The 18,338-nt window shown below is 36.9% G+C and overlaps 1 protein-coding gene across 4 annotated transcripts in view; it reads left to right on the top strand.

Moving 5' to 3' along the window:
- EYA4 (EYA transcriptional coactivator and phosphatase 4) overlaps nt 1-18,338 on the top strand; it is a 273,929-nt gene that overhangs the window by 96,250 nt on the left and 159,341 nt on the right. The window lies entirely within an intron of this gene.

Here is an 18,338-nt window from a genome sequence, read left to right as displayed (position 1 = left end):
AGGAAAAAAAGTAATTTGTAATTTTACCCGCATCAGTACTGATAACTTATGCTCATTTTAAACTCAAATTATGTATATGCCTAATATGTAGCAAGTGAATTTATCCCTTTGGTACTATCCATGTAAATTTTGCCATATTTATTCAACAAGAGGTAACTGGATGGTTTGTTTCACTTCAACTGAACATGTATTTATTTTCTAGAGTGGTTCTTTCAGGAGGGTCTCTCCTTAATTTACATTGATGGCAATTCATAAAAAGTAAACCTTTCATTTTTACCTCTAGAAGTTCGATAGATGTCACGACCATTGAGTTTTCTTACAGCTGTATCTTTAAACAAATGATAGTTTAATATAAGACCATAGCCTTTGATACAACACTGATTGTGTTTTTCTTTTACTCACTGCCGCATTTGTGCCTTAAAATGATTTCTTAGGAAACATCACAGCAGCCATTCTTGTGGTGGTTAACTTAAATATGGCATGATAATTATAAAAGAGGTGACAATGTTAGTTCTTTCCAAAATTACACAGCATTGTCTATGTGCATACACAAACACACACACACACAGACACAAACACACACACATAATAACATTTAGAAATTGATCACCAATTACTTGTCTTTTTCTGTCATCTCAGAAACAGGGAGATCCATTATATACTAGTTTCTTCTATGCATTGATTGTCATAGGCCTTTTTATCACTACCAGAAAACCTTATTAGGTGCTGAAATCAGTGTTGGGAATGCAGGATATGGTAAGGAAAGTGTTGGGCTGGATATCAGGAGACTGGGTTCATTGTAAATAGGCCACGGACCTGTCATATGAATTTGCACAAATTATCATTGATGAACTCATCATTTGGTGAAAGGTTGTATAGCCTGTAAAGGCAACTGGCTACGTGGCCAGGAAAAGGGACTGCTTTTTGGACTTCTGCTAAAGCAGCACAAGGTAGTGAGGTCCGTCAGAAGAGACCTAGTTTGGTTTTATTAACCAAATTAAGGAGACAAGTTCAGATACAAAGTCCAAATTGCTCATGGGAATGAGTGGAGCTGTAGCTTCTGAGTATCTAAGCAGTTGCTGTAAACACTAGTGTGTTTGCTGGCCGCCTTCAGAGACCAGCAGGTGTATGATAGTTGCAGTTAGGTCAGTCTAGTTTAAATGGCCAGAGGTGGTATGGAGCCATCAGTGGAAGAATATCAGATTTGTTTGTTTTTAGGATTGGGGAAATATGATTATGTGTGTCTGCAAAGCAGAGACCGTCCCTGGAGAGGAAATGGAAATATGCAAGAGAAATGAGGGGGAAAAAGTCATTCTTTCTTATTGATAAAATTATCCTCTGAAAGGATGATCATGGATTCCTGGCTGTCTAATGAAACATGACAATCAGAAGGGGCCTGTAGCCTACAGTTCGGGCAGAATGTTCAGTGGAAATGTGGATTCTGAAGTGATAAAAATAAGGTCTTGTATTTAGAGAGGGTCTACTAAGAGTTTAAGCTTGGATGGGTTGATTAATAACCAGTTTGACAAGGTCCAGGTAGGTGTTTATAAGTAGCTAAAGTGGAGATGAATGTGGGAGGTCATTGACTTGGAGGCATTGAAGGACTGCTTCCAGAGGGCAAAAAAGCCTAGTAACATGATGTTGAATCATCAGGGATGATGGCTAAGAGTGGATTACAGAGGTATATAAAATAGTTGCTGAAACCAGCAAGAAGTTTGGAGGATTGATTGTGGGATTGGTAAAATTTAGCAACCAATATGGTTAGAGGTTAGTATAAGGTGGTAGGAAAGACTTAAAAGAGAAGGGAATGTTAAGTCACAGTACCAGAATTTGTCATATCCATTGAAGTTGGTTAAAGAAAATGTCACCACTGTTAAGAGTATATATATGCTTACTGGGCTAAAGTGTGGGCAAAAGTTCATTCCGTACCCTTTCTGTTTATTGGACGGATTGTGGTTATAGATACAAACAGAATTTAAAAGCAAAGCCTCAGTTTGTAGACTTTCATATCTTTTTTTTTTTTTTTTTTTGCCAACTGGGTTTTGGACCACTCCTCTGGATACAAGAATGCTGCTGCTTCTGCCTTTACCCCTCAAACATACACATCTTTCACTCATGACTGGTACCATTTGGAAGGGCATGGGCGTCTTTGACCTGGCATGGTTTCAAGGTCACCCTAATTCCTCTCTTTACATTCCCATAACGTAGGGTCCTTCAGGCAACCCAGACACCAGTTCAGTGTGTTTGTCTATGTGTCATTTTGCATAATCTTCCTTAAAAGACCTGTTAAAATGTGTGTTAGGGTACTCAGATCCAGGATAGTTGGCCAGGGTATACACAACAAGCATGTGGAAATGTAGGAGGAATTGTGCTTTATCATTTTCTAAGTTTTTGGCTCCATCATAAGTGACTTCCATTTAAAATCCAGCACACCAACAAATAGCTTTGGCCGAATCTTCAAAATACATCCATGCTTTAACCACTGCTCACCACCTTCTCTAATTTCATGCTGATGAGTGGCACAGGCTTGAAGAAATCCTCCTTTGTGTTCACTTGTCTCTTTACATTTCTTTCTTCACATAGCAGCCAGAGCGGTTTTTTGAAAATTTACATGGGTCACGCCACTCCTCCTCTCCAACCTTCCATTGACTTCCAGTGTGACTTTCAATGAAGTCTGTCTTTATTGGCTCATGGGGCTCAATGCCATTAGGACCTCCGCTTGGATTCCTTCCCTCTCTCTCACTCCTCTGCAGTCCCTCAAAGCACAGTTCTGTTTCGGGAGTCATACACATCCACCCCCTGGAAAGTTTGTCTCCCATTTATACTTAGATTTCCTTCTCCCATGTCTGTGAGGTCTCTGCGTTTAAGTATCATCTTATTATCTTATCAGCCACCCCAATCCTCTCTAATCTCTTTTCCAGCTACATTTTCTCATAGACCTTATCACCATCTGACACATTGCATTTTTTACTTACTTGTCCATTCAATTCCACTAGAATACAAACGTCAACAAAGCAGAGATTTTTGTCTCTTTTGTTCATGCTTTATCCCCGAGTGCCTACAAAGCACTTCAAATGTGGTCAATATCCATTCAGTGTTAGCTGAATGAATAAATGATTGGGTGGACTTGTGGATGAATTTAGCCTAGATGGTAGTTTAAATTATAAAGTTAAGTGGTGAAGCTGTTATTCATCCTCAGGCCACATTTTGGTCAAAGCCATTATTCTTTCTGTATTACCATGTGACTTAATCTGGATCCCTTCCTGGGAGATGTGGACAAACATTAACAGTGGAACCCTTTGTAGAGTCAGGTATAATGTTAAAACTTTAAATTCCAGCTGCATTTGGCTTTATGAACTTCCAAATATAAATAGTCTAATAAATTCTGGTTTGGGGGTATAGCATTGAACAGAATTTAGAAAATTCTTTTCTGTCATTGAAACAAAGGACTTTGGCAATAGGTGAGTAAAAAAAACCCAAAAAACCAAAAACAAAAAACATTGACTCACAAATGACTAGCTAAGGGAGAGCAGGATTTCTAGATAAGCAGGACAAAAAAAATTTCCACTGTTTCTCACCAACTATGTGGCTAATGGGGATGGTGGCTTTAAGCCAACTACCACTTAAGGGGGAAAAAAAAGCTTACCATTCAACAAGTGAATAGTTAGTCTGGAATGGATAGCATCTACTGAAATTTGATTTTCAGCTGTCTCCCCAAGTGACTGAATACATTTTTTTCAACCTGTTTACTTTTGTGTAACATGTCTTCTCATAGTCAAAATCGGGGTTAATTATATGAGAGTCTGTGGTTTAATGCTACTGAATTTTCTTAAAAATATCTCAAGGGATCATTTGAAACATGCTGGGACCCTAAATGGGCTGACTGATCAGGGGCATTAACTCACAATGGTCAGGGCTTAGGGGCAATTTACTGACTATAAGACTTGAGCTCCAAATTCAGATCCTAAAATCTCAGCAAACAAGTTGAAATTGAGACTAGCCTGGATTGGAACCAACACCTGTGTGTTTTTCTGTGGCTGGATAGAGTCAGGTGGGTGGTGCCATGAAGCCATCTTGGATCTGGACTGATAAACATCTAAGCATGAATTCTAGCCAACTGGTAAGTAAGGAACAGAGGCAGTTCCAGTCCCCAGAAGGGCGGCATGAAGCCTAGACACATTTTCGTCATCCGGCCAAATGTGCCTAATTTCAAGACAATTTTAAGGACCCATCGGGGCAAAGGCAGACAAATAGAATTCAGCAGGCAAATCAAGGGGCAGGGAATGAATATTTTGTCATAAGCATCTAAATTTAGGTCCTTTATTACCCAGGATTATGTGAAAACAAAATACATTGCTGCTCTCCATTTTAAGGTACCCATCATTACACATGTGGTTTCTAATAGATTTCTGAACTTGACTTAAGGCATACGTTGAATTTATATTTCTTACTATAATTCCTTGGCATTTTTATATCTGGGTCTGGCTGGGGTAAATTGGTATTGACAGGAGAATTTGGAATTCTTGAAATCTTTATTCAGTATATCTGAATCATTAAGGAGGTGTTGATATAAACTAAACAACTCTGATTTGTTTTAATTGTGAAAATTCATACAGTTCAATGCCAGTATATCTTTAATATGGTACAGATTTGATTCCTAGTTGTGCACTATACTAATAGTTCTGTATTCTGAACACTATTATCTGTATTGGGCTTATTGATCTTTATGATTTTGATAGAATGAATTTGTGTGTCACTTATTTTATAAATTATAGAGGAATGAGCAGTAGCCATAAATAATGACCGATTACAGATCAATGGCTATTTTGAGTTCTTTGATTTATTGGTTTTATAAGTTTCTTCTCAGGAGGTAGAGAGTAAATTGATCTTTGAAATCTTTCATGGAGCGTTCTAGATTATGTGCAGATGCCCTGGGGAATGAAGGAGTGGCCACTTTAAGAAGAGCTTGACCTTAGGCTAATGCAACAAAAGCTCAGTTATGAAGAGATCCATGAAAACAAAACTGCACACATTAGCAGATATTGTTCCTGCATATGACTCCTCAGTTGAACTGAATTTACCAGGATGGGTCTGTGACTAGTCTTCCACTTTACGTCTGTTGGTGTTTTCATTTCCTGTTCCTACTCTGCCCTCCTTGGGTCTTAGCCCTCATTCCCCATTTTGGTTTTCTCACCTAGACCTTGATCCTATAGTGGGACTCGGTTTCAGCAGGTATCCAGGTCGGTATTGGTCTCATTCCCTAGCAACTAGCTCTACCACCAACCCTTAAACCTTCCACCCCACCCCACCCCCACCCACTCCAACCACCCCCACCCACCCCCACCCACCACCATACACATATTGTTTAATTGTATGCTGATGCCTTTGCTTTAATATAGACTTAACAAAGACTAATGATAACAAATAGCATAAAACATTTTGCCATTTACAAATTATTTATATATTTATTTTAAAATTTGGGATAGTGGTTGCTATTTCAAAATAAAAAAGGAAGAATGTGGTATTTTTTTTTAATTTATTTATTTGACAGATAGAGATCACAAGTAGGCAAAGAGGCAGGCAGAGAGAGAGGAGGAAGCAGGCTCATTGCTGAGCAGAGTGCCCGATGCGGGGCTCGATCCCAGGACTCTGGGATCATGACCCGAGCCGAAAGCAGAGGCTTTAACCCACTGAGCCACCCAAGTGCCCCAAGAATGTGGTATTTAAAGTAGAGCTATATTTTTCATAAATTATTATATATATTTACATATAGTAAGAAAGTGTCCACATTTTATAAATTTTTTTTATTACAGGATAGGAAATTATATATTATGGACTCATATTTACAAAGTTTATTTTCTTATCAGAAAAACTGTTGTTCCCCAAATCTTAACAATTTGATAACCATTTATCAATGAGTTTTATTCACAACTAAAGAAATCATTATTTTAGCCTTGTTTGTTATACTCTGATATAAAGTGACCTGCTGTTCTGGCAATGAGAATAGACATTATGGGTGCAGATGAAGATAGTGAAGCAGAACTTTACAGGAAAAGACATAAGCATTGGTTGACCATTGATTAATGTTAGGCACAGTTATATGCCAAGGGCATTGGGCTGGAAGTCAGGAGACCCAGGCCCATGATTACATGACCCATCTGATTTATCTTGGGTCCCTGGTTTCTATGCTGGAGTAGATCGGGGATCTTGTGATTTCAAGTATGTGTGATAAGGGGTGTCCATGTCCTTTTTACTTTTGAAAATGTTTCTGATGTTTTTTGATTTTTTAAAAACAGTTTGAAAGATTTAAAGCTATGTTTTCATTTTTTAAGAAGTTTGATTTTCCTTATGACTGTATAAACTTGTATCAGTCTTATCTGATTGGTCAAGGTTTGGGATTAGTTTTACAGTCTGATTTGATTCCATCTATACTTTGATCAATTTTAGGTAGTAAACCAATTGAAGGAAGAAAACTGCCTTTACACAAAGTTGGTATTTAAGTGAGGTGGCATTTGTTAAATATCATATATATATATTTATATACTATATAATTATATAAGTGAAATATATTTCAATATAGTATTGCATAGAAATGTGAATATATGAATAACCCATTGTGGTTTTTGATCAGTGTTTTTTAATCATATCAAAGTGGCATCTCTTCCTTTAGTCATGCATTTTCACTTCTTTTGTAACACATGAATGATACAAAACTTCTAAGGCATTTATGTAATACTATGCCATATGTCAGTATCACCTTAACTGAGAAACTTATTGGCTTATGTCCAAAAAATACCACAAATTCCTCATTTGGGTTTTTCTCCTTTCTATTTAATCTGATTAAATAGATGGCTTCCGTTTTGTAAAAAAGGGTCTTCTGAAAAATGACTGGATATTCCTCCAAGTTTCTTTAATTAGATAAGATTGTTAGTTCTTAACCCACTGTTTTCATAAGTATGTGTACATATGGAACAAATAAGAGATTTAATATCTTAAAAGAAAAGATGTATAAAGTTATTTTGTGAAAGAAAGAAAATCATTAAGCCTGACTTCTCCATATGGTTTGCTTATAGTTTACTGCAGCTATTACACAGAAATGAGTGTCAAAAATAAGAAGTAGACCTTGCCACCTGGGTCTTATGAAAAACTATATTTTGTACCATAGGTTATTTAGTCATCTCTTTTTTAACAAACTAAACTTTCCCATAGTCTTATGAGGAACATGGATACCAAGTATTACGTATATGATATACTTTGCAGAGACACACATGTAAACGAAGATCTACTAAAGTATTTTTTTTAAGATTTTTATATATTTATTTGAGAGGCAGAAAAAGAGAGAGAAAGAGGCAGGGAGAGGAGCAGAGGGAGAGGGACTAAGAAGACTCCTCACTGAGCCCTAGTGCAACTGCGGGGTTCAATCTGATCCCACAACACTGGAGATCATGACTTGAGCCAAAACCAAGAGTCAGATGAGATGATTAACTGACTAAGCCACCCAAGCGCCCCATTACGCAAGTATATTTGATTAAAAAATGTAAGTCCAAAACCTGTGTATACAACTTTTAACTTCCAAAGTTATGTCAACTTTGCCAATTATCAGTCTTATTATCCATTAGTGGTATTTTTAGGAGGTAAACCAGTAAGTTTCTCAGTTCTGATGATATTGATATTGGGGGTAAAATTATATAAATGCCTTAAAATTTTTATACTATTTAGGTTTTTATTTTTATTTTTTTATAAGATTTTATTTATTTCTTTGACAGAGAGAGAGACAGAGAGAGGGGGAAATCAAGCAGGGGAAGCAGGAGAGGGAGAAGTAGTCTTCTCTCTGAGCAGGGAGCCTGACATGGGACTCCATCCCAGGACCCCAGGGTCATGACCAGCTGAGCCACCCAGGTGCCCCACTATTTAAGTTTTTATAAAACAACTGAAAATGGAAGGCAAACAGCATATGTAAAGAGTCGATTGACTAGGCTTTTCTATTTCATCCTATGTTTTAGTAATAAGTGACAGTATGCCGATTTTTAATCATATTTTACTTGTATCTTTAAAACTTAAAATTGAGGATAATTGTAAGTAAAATATGAATATGTCCAGTTAAATGATAAGAAAAGTGATTCTGTAATAAAAGTAGTCTATCTGTCGTATTGTCCCTCCATTTTTAGGGCATTCTGAAACGTGTTTTACTTTTACTATTTACTATTTACCATCTTTAATGGATAAGAGAAGATAAGGACATCTTTAGAGAAAAGGTATTTCTAATTCAGAGTTACTCCAATCCTAGCTACCTGCAATGAAAGGTGTGGTAGTATACAGACCCCCAAAGAGATTGAGGTATAGATTGCCTGGCTGGCAGACACTTTCCGTGCTTCTTCCTTCTTCAATTGAGTGCACTCACGGAAGCCCATCTGTGGGGACTCTGTCAGGCTTCATAATCTGGAGAGGAAACTGTTTTAGGGAAATGATTGCTTGATAGGATTGAAATGATTTATTCATCTGTTCATCTAGTGAGCCTTCTCAGTCATGTTTCTAATGTGCTCCAGAGGTATGAAGTTTATTATTTTTTCAAATTACAGGTTTAAACATTTTTAATTTTGGTCCGACTGTGCACAAAAATTGAATATAGATTACCCCCCCCAAGGGGTAGTTGCATAGTCATTTTTAACATATAATTAGAGAATGTACAGTTTGGGCTTTTTAAAGAGTAGGAAAAAGTAACTGGAATTAGTATTAGAGGAACGTTTACTCAGATTAATTACAATTGATAAAATTTTAAAAACCTCATTGTTAGAAACCTTGTGTACTCAAAATGATACGATATTCTAGAATTATCTCTTTCCTGCTTATTTGTACAGTTCCTTAACTATCCTTTTCTCAGAATAATGGCTAACATTCATTGGATGATTCCTATGTGACTAGAAACTAAATCCTCTGCATAACTGATTTTATTCTGTCTTCTATCCACTTTGTCTGTCAGGCATGCCCATTTTACAGTGATGGGACATTAGTTTCCCCCCCGCCCCCGTCACATAGCTCAAGAATGACTGAGTGTGGGTTTTTATCTTGTCAGACTGACTCCAAGCTCTGAGTCTTAACCCCCACACCATAGTCTGCTCAGGACTGCATATGATGAAGGAGGACTTTTCCTATCTCTACAAATGAAGGATTCTGGAAGTAGAAGCATTGTTTTAGTGATGAGGTATGACCAAAATATATTTATGAAGTCTTTGGTAATTGATAAGGTATTCTAAGGGGGAAGATCCAGTCCTTCCTCTAAGGAGCACATGGTTACTTGAAGATAGTTGAACAGATAATCACAGTGTGTTATTACAAGGGTCAAAGAAGAAAGTGGCTAGTCTGACATGAAGAGGGCTTTGGAGAAGACCAGACACTTGAGAGAAGTGGGAACAAAATTCTCTACTCCTTTGTATGACCTTCTCCTGTCAACTTTGTTCAGGATTTTATGATATTCTTTCTATATATCTCCATTCACATGAATATCTGCTCATGGTATGTATGCCAATAACTAAATAAACAAACAAACAAACAAATAAATCCTATACATTTCTCTGCACTTCCATTATAGTTGGTTGTCATATGCTTTTCAGTTTCTCTTTGTGAGTATTTAAAATGAGTATTTTACTTTATGACATTCTTGAGGAAAGATAGTGATTATTCTATTTAAAAATTTTTTTCCTCAAAATGTAATTATATTCAACTCTTTCCCTTTCTAACTTGTGAGTGTAAAATGTGTAAATTATACGTTTAAAATGGAGACTTAGAGTGGCAGTGTCATGTGAAATGGTGATTATGTACATCTCCCCATCCCCTATTTTATAGCTATCATATCTAACAGCAAAGGGCAAGTCAACTGCCCAGATTTGGCACAAGGTAGAGAAGTAATCACTGTTGACCCTTATTGTGAATTACTCTACCCTAAGCCTTGTTGTCAGCATTTTTCATAGATTATTCTATTTAATGGTCACAACTTGACACCTACGTAATGATTGCTATGCTCATTTTAGAGATGATGACACTGAGACAAAGAGTTAAAGAACTTGTCCAAAGTCATGGGCCTACATAGTGAACTGAGGACATCTGATTGTAGAAACTCTGTACTGTTTTTCATGGGGGCTTTGAGAGAAATCTATACTTTATGGACTGGTCATAACTTTGTTTTCATTCAACAAATATTCAGTGTGGATTCCCTACTGCAGGTTACAGTCTTCTTTCTCTGTATGATGGTGTTTAAAAGTTACCATGAGAGGCCTATCATATAGGCATGAACAGCTCAGATGGTTGGGTGGGCCCTGTCACATCCGGGCTCTGCTGTAAGTAGCTGTGTGTCTTTTACAAAGTCACTTCTTTCTCTAGCACTGAGCTTCATCATTTGGCAGGGGATATCTTCAGTGTCTTCCACTTGTAATAATCAATGATACCAGGTTGCTCTAGTATCACTCTTGCTTCCACATGATAGAAATGGAAACCTTCAGATGTATGTGATGGACGCACTTCTCCTCATCTCTCTTATCTTTCCACTTTGGATATTTCCTTTGTGGTTGATTTATCCAGTTCCTGTATTTTTAAATACCATTCTGATGATAAAGATTCACACATTTTTTTTTTCTTAATCTCCAGCCTTCACCTTTCCCCTGCTCTGCAGACCTCGAATCCTTTAGCACTACTGTTATCTCTATTCTTAAAATATAACCAGAATGAGATCAACTTCTAATATTTTTTTTTCTGTGGGGCTTGACCCAGGGAGCTTCATATCCATCTGTAGGATTGTGGTACCCTCCTCTTTTGTCTTTCTAGGGGATATTCTTTCATGGCCCAATGCGAACATTTTAAAACTTAAGTCAGATCATTGAGGTCCTTCACCCATTTTGAGTCTATTTTTGTGTGTGGTGTAAGGAAATGGTCCAATTTCATTTTTCTGCATGTGGCTGTCCAATTTTCCCAGCACCATTTATTGAAGAGGCTGTCTTTTTTCCATTGGACATTCTTTCCTGCTTTGTCGAAGATTAGTTGACCATAGAGTTGAGGGTCTATTTCTGGGCTCTCTATTCTGTTCCATTGATCTATGTGTCTGTTTTTGTGCCAGTACCATGCTGTCTTGATGATGACAGCTTTGTAATAGAGCTTGAAGTCCGGAATTGTGATGCCACCAACGTTGGCTTTCTTTTTCAATATCCCTTTGGCTATTCGAGGTCTTTTCTGGTTCCATATAAATTTTAGAATTATTTGTTCCATTTCTTTGAAAAAGATGGATGGTACTTTGATAGGAATTGCATTAAATGTGTAGTTTGCTTTAGGTAGCATAGACATTTTCACAATATTTATTCTTCCAATCCAGGAGCATGGAACATTTTTCCATTTCTTTGTGTCTTCCTCAATTTCTTTCATGAGTACTTTATAGTTTTCTGAGTATAGATTCTGTGTCTCTTTGGTTAGGTTTATTCCTAGGTATCTTATGGTTTTGGGTGCAATTGTAAATGGGATTGACTCCTTAATTTCTCTTTCTTCTGTCTTGCTGTTGGTGTAGAGAAATGCAACTGATTTCTGTGCATTGATTTTATATCCTGACACTTTACTGAATTCCTGTATAAGTTCTAGCAGTTTTGGAGTGGAGTCTTTTGGGTTTTCCACATATAGTATCATATCATCTGCGAAGAGTGATAATTTGACTTCTTCTTTGCCGATTTGGATGCCTTTAATTTCCTTTTGTTGTCTGATTGCTGAGGCTAGGACCTCTAGTACTATGTTGAATATCAGTGGTGATAATGGACATCCCTGCCGTGTTCCTGACCTTAACAGAAAAGCTTTCAGTTTTTCTCCATTGAGAATGATATTTGCGGTGGGTTTTTCATAGATGGCTTTGATGATATTGAGGTATGTGCCCTCTATCCCTACACTTTGAAGAGTTTTGATCAGGAAGGGATGCTGTACTTTGTCAAATGCTTTTTCAGCATCTATTGTGCGAAAGGAATCCATCAAAATCCTTGAAGAGAACACAGGCAGCAACCTCTTCGACCTCAGCCGCAGCAACATCTTCCTAGGAACAACTCAAAAGGCAAGGGAAGCAAGGGAAAAAATGAACTATTGGGATTTCATCAAGATCAAAAGCTTTTGCACAGCAAAGGAAACAGTTAACAAAATCAAAAGACAACTGACAGAATGGGAGAAGATATTTGCAAACGACATATCAGATAAAGGACTAGTGTCCAGAATAAAGAACTTAGCAAACTCAACACCCAAAGAACAAATAATCTAATCAAGAAATGGGCAGAGGACATGAACAGACATTTTTGCAAAGAAGACATCCAGATGGCCAACAGACACATGAAAAAGTGCTCCATATCACTCGGCATCAGGGAAATACAAATCAAAACCACAATGAGATATCACCTCACACCAGTCAGAATGGCTAAAATCAACAAGTCAGGAAATGACAGATGCTGGCGAGGATGCAGAGAAAGGGGAACCCTCCTACACTGTTGGTGGGAATGCAAGCTGGTGCCGCCACTCTGGAAAACAGCATGGAGGTTCCTCAAAATGTTGAAAATAGAACTGCCCTATGACCCAGCAATTGCACTCTTGGGTATTTACCCTAAAGATACAAACGTAGTGATCCAAAGGGGCACGTGTACCCGAATGTTTATAGCAGCAATGTCCACAATAGCCAAACTATGGAAAGCACCTAGATGTCCATCAACAGATGAATGGATCAAGAAGATGTGGTATATATACACAATGGAATACTATGCAGCCATCAAAAGAAATGAAATCTTGCCATTTGTGACAACATGGATGGAACTAGAGCGTATCATGCTTAGCGAAATAAGTCAAGCAGAGAAAGACAACTATCATATGATCTCCCTGATATGAGGAAGTGGTGATGCAACATGGGGGCTTAAGTGGGTAGGAGAAGAATAAATGAAACAAGATGGGACTGGGAGGGAGACAAACCATAAGTGACTCTTAATCTCACAAAACAAACTGAGGGTTGCTGGGGGGAGGGGGTTTGGGAGAAGGGGGTGGGATTATGAACATCGGGGAGGGTATGTGCTTTGGTGAGTGCTGCGAAGTGTGTAAACCTGGTGATTCACAGACCTGTACCCCTGGGGATAAAAATATATGTTTATAAAAAATAAAAAATTTTTTTAAAAAAAAGTACCCCATTAGGAAAAAGATTGCTAAGAAACAGTAATCAATGTCAATTAAAATGAAATACAAGAGTTGGCAGAAAAAAAAACAAAAAAACTTAAGTCAGATCGGGTCAGTTCTTGACTTAAACCTTCCACTGGTTGCCAGACTGACTCAGCATCAAAGTCTTAGTCGTACAGTGGCCTAGAAGGCTCTGTATGATTGACCAGGCTATTGGTTGCCACTTTTTTATGACCTCCTACTTCTGTTTTCCTTGCTACTGTACTCTAGCTAGGTTAGCAGGCTGTGGTCTTTGAATACACCAGGCCGCCACTCTCAGGACCTTTGTACTTTATTCCCTGCCTAGAAACTTACGGGTCAAATATTTCCATGACCTACTTCCTTATCCCTTTTAAGAGAGACACATATTAGGCACTCAATAAACATTTCCTGGGCTACTGTGTATGAATGGGTGAATGAATGAATGAGTAAATGAATGTGTTTCCATTTTATTAGGAACTTGTATTTTCATTTGGTAATAATTACAAATTAGTGATAGTCCTTTATTCTAATATCTAGGACTTATGAGTGTATGCCAAAACAAGGTGCCCTGTGGCCCAGGCAATAATGTCAACATGTGAAATGCTTTGGATGAAAAGCAGTACTGAGTTGTGGGGGTTATGTCCAACCAGAAGGTCAAGAAAGTACATCTTGATATGAAATTTCAGTCCCTTTCAGGAGAATAGGGTGACAGTCATCAGATTAACTATGAAGAAGCTAATTTTCCATAGACCTAAGCACTATAAAGATAAAAAATAAAATGCTAGCCTAGCAGTGGCGGCTAATTCACAGAGTAGCTCATGAAGGTGTCTTTGAGATGGTGATGTCTGAGCAGAGACCAAACTGACAAGAAGGAACCATTCAGAAAGCTGGGGCAGGACTTTTATACAATGGGCTATAAATGAAGAAACTGGAAAGCAGAAAGGAGCTTCCTGTTTCTGGGGAACAGCAAACAGGATGACAGGCTGGAGTGCTATGAGTGAAGGGGAAAGCCGAGCAAGGCCAGGCTGGGGAAGAAGGCAGGGACCATGTTTGTTAGAATGTAATTATAAAGGTGACCTTAGATCCCACAATGTAGAGTTTGGCTTTTATGTGATGTAGAAAGGCATTGGATAGTTTTAAGCATAATCTACTTTGTATTTGGAGCATTTTTTTTTTTCAGTTTAGACGCATAGAAATATTTTGCATAGCTACCCAATACACACACACACACACACACACACACACACACTCTTAAGTTTTATGAAAACATACTTTATTGTGCATAGGACATTCTGATATTTCACTTCCATTGCATAAAACAATTCTGGTTTCAATTTTATGACCCAGTAAGGAGTTACATTCTGCAGTTTGAAGAACAGGGTTTTAAACCCGTCTCCCTTTCTGTTCAAAAAAGGAGAGAGCATGGTGAAGGCTCCTGAAACATCAAAGAAGACAAATTATACTGTCCTAGACTACAGCTGTCATTATGCAGGTGGAGAGAAGTGTAATGGAGAAGGACTGAATCTGAAGGAATTTTTTTAAAAAATCCAATTTATTGAGATGTATGTTACCTACAGTAAAGTGCATGCATTTTAAATATAATGTTTAGTATGTTGTAACAAATGTGTACAGCTGTGTAACTGCCACCATAATCAAGATTTGTAACCCTTCTTTCATTCTAAGAAGTTCCTTATTCCTCTTTGCAATCAGTAAATCCCCCATCCTCAGGCCCAGGCAACCATTGATCTTTTTGTAACTATACATTAGTTGTACCTTTTCTAGAATTTCATTGGAATGCAGTCAGACAGTGTGATATCTTTTTGTTTGACTTCTTTCTCTTAGCATGATGCTTTGGAGTTTCACCAAATTCTTGTGGGCATCAGTCATTTGTTCTTTTCATTGCTAGCATAATATCCAGTTGTGTGGCCTACCGCAGTGTTTATTCATTCAGCAGCTGGTGAACATTTAGGTTGTTTGCAGGTTTGGGGGCTATTATGGATAAGCTGTGAACATTCATATACAAGTCTTTGTGAGGTTTTATTTTTCTTGGGTAAATACTTAAGAGTAGAATTGTTAAGTCATATGGTAAACGTCAATCTGCACTTACACAAATCTGCCAGCCTATTTTCCAAAATGGTTTGACCATCTTACATTCTTATCATCAAAGTCTAAAAGTTCCACATGTCCCACATTCTCACCTACACTGATACTGTCTTGCGAATTTTAACTTTGCTGGTGGGTATGTAGTGATAGCTCCCTGTATTTTTCATTAGCATTTCCCTGGTGGTAATGATGTTGAGCATCATTTCACATGGCATTGACCATTGTATACCTTTTGTGTGTGTGTGAAGTGTCTGGTTAGCTTCTTTGTCCATTTATTATTGGACTTCTTATTTTGGGGTAGTAAGAATTCTTTACACATTCTGGAGGCAAGTCTTTCATCAAATGCATGCATTGGTAATATTTTCTCCCTGATTGTAATTAAAGGTATCATTTAAAGAGCTGTTACTTCTAAAATCTTTTTTTTCCACCAAATTTGGAAAATTTTGACATTCTTATGCAAACATTTTCTTGCTCCCTCCCACCTCAATTATACATGTGTTTGATTGCTTAATATCCTCCCACAAGCCCATGTAGCTCGAGCTTGCTTGCTTGTTTGCTTTTTCTTTTTCTTTTTTTTCTTTCTATGTCTAGTTTGCTGTGTCCCAAACTTTGTTGATTTTTTTTCTATTTCAGTGCAAATCTCCTGTGATTCTAATCCAGTGACTTTATTTTCACTTTAAATACTCTGTTTTTAGCTCGAGAAGTTCCATTTCATTATTTTTTATACACTTCATTTTTTTATTTGAATTCTCAAACATAATTATAATAGTTTTAATATCAGTTTCTCCAAGTTATATTGCCTTCAGTACTTATATCTGTATTTCTATTGACTGATTTTTTTTCTCCTGGTTATATTTTCTTTGCACAGAAGGTAACATTTTATAGAATGCTGAACATAATGAATATTACGTTGCTGAGTATCCCGATTTTGTTGTCTTCCTGTATGGAGTGTTATAAGTGTTAAAATCTGTTATAGAAAGCCATTAATTAACTTACAAGTCAGTTTGAATTTTAAAGCTTGTTTTAAAGTGTTGTTAGGTGAGTCCACTGTAGACCTAATCTAATATGAGTTTTGCCTTACCATTAAGGCAAAAACTTTCAGGGTCTCATCATATTGTCCCAGACACTCACTAAGGTCTTTCCATGCCAGCTGGATGGAGTACAAGTGTCTTCTAGTTCTTTGTAAACTCTGCATATTGTAAAGACTAGAGCTCATTGGTCATTTTTATTTGTTTAACCTGTCATGTGGAGTTTCAACCTCATGTGTGTACTACATAAAGGGGCCCCATGTAGATTTGAAGAGCTCTCTGTCTGCATAGCTCTGTTATCCCCAGTACTAGACCCCATAAATTTCAAGTTTTTTAACCTTCCAGAACTCTGATGGCTAATTTTTTATCCAAGGTATCCCTTTCTGCTTCAAAATCCAGAAAGTGACACTGAGAGAGAAAACTGTTACCATTGTAGTGCTCACTTTTTTTTATTTCCCTTCTTTGCTGGATTACTCTGCTAACTTTGTCTAATGTCTAAAACTAACCATTTTATATATTTTATCTGGATTTCTTAGTTTCATTATGGGAGGTGGGGAAAGTCTGATACAAGTTCTTTAACATGGTCAGGAATGGATGTCCCTGCAAAAACTTTTTCTAAAATTTTTTAAAAGATTTTATTTATTTGACAGAGGGAGATCACAAGTAGGCAGAGAGGCAGGCAGAGAGGGGTGAGGGGGAAGCAGGCTCCCTGCTGAGCAGAGAGTCCGATGCAGGGCTCAATCCCAGGACCCTGAGATCATGATCTGAGCTGAAGGCAGAGACTTAACCCACTGAGCCATCCAGGTGCCCTGAAATATTTTTCTTGAATAATATTTTTATGGAAAATTTCAAACATATACAAAAGTAGAGAAAGGATCCTAATCAATTCTTATGCCCATCATCCATCTTTAATAGTTAACAATAGAAAACCAAATTTTTCTGTTTATACCTTCTGCCTAGTACCCTCACCCATCTTAGATTATTCTTTAGACCAATCGTGAGGAAGAATTTAATGTAAGAAATGGCAAGACTTAATGCTATATGAAAGACAGATATAAGAGAAGAGAAAATAGTGTTTATCGAATCTGTACTTTATTACTCAGTATTTGTTCCTGAACTATAGGTCTAAGTTTTTTTAATCTCAGAAACCTTACAGTTTAATCTTTTTAAAGGCTGCCAAATATTTTTTTAATTAATAAACTTAATTTTTTTAGAGTCTCTGTAGTTTATTTTTTAGAGTAGGTTCACAGCCCAACTGAGGGGCATATAGAGAAAGTTCTCATATTCTTCCTGTCCTTACACATGCACAGCCTCCCCCATTATCCACATCACAGTGACACATTTGATAAAAAGTGACAAATCTTCACTGACACAGCATTCTCACCCAAAGCCAAATACTTTCTAAATGTACATTTGATTTGTATCTACATTTTTATTGCTAAAAATAATTGCAATTAGCTCTATAGTTTCAATAGTTTATGTACTCAAAACATTGCTTTGTGTATGAAATGTGTTCTAATTTGGCTAAAATTAAAACAAAATAATCTCACAATCCAATGGCTGCCATGGGAATGACCCATCATCTCTTATTTGAAAGGAAGTTTGTATTGAGAATTTTTACTTATTGTAAGTCTGTAATTCCTACCTGTAAAAAGGTAGGAATGAAACAACATAAAAATATTTAAAATAATATAATATAATATTAAATGAAGGAAACTATGCAGTATGTTCATGTATATTATAATTTGTAGTATTTACTTTGCATCTTTTGTTGAATGGTTTAAAATGTCATATATACATATGAAAGTAACATAGCATAGATAATTGGAAGATTTTTTAAAATAGAAAAACATTGTATAACATCAATCATTCTTCTGAGGGAATAGTGGGAATATTTTTTCTTTTAAAATTTTAATATTGTTTCATCAATAAACAGAAATGAAAATAAATGGAAAATAAAACATTTAGAGACCTATAATTAATGAACATAACTAGTTGACTTAATTTACAAAACAT

Source organism: Mustela putorius, unplaced genomic scaffold, assembly GCF_011764305.1.
Source record: "Mustela putorius furo isolate JIRA1106 unplaced genomic scaffold, ASM1176430v1.1 tig00003863_pilon_pilon_pilon, whole genome shotgun sequence".
Lineage (NCBI taxonomy): Eukaryota > Metazoa > Chordata > Mammalia > Carnivora > Mustelidae > Mustela > Mustela putorius.
Note: the sequence above shows the minus strand (reverse complement) of the source record. Positions and strands in the feature narration are given on the sequence as shown.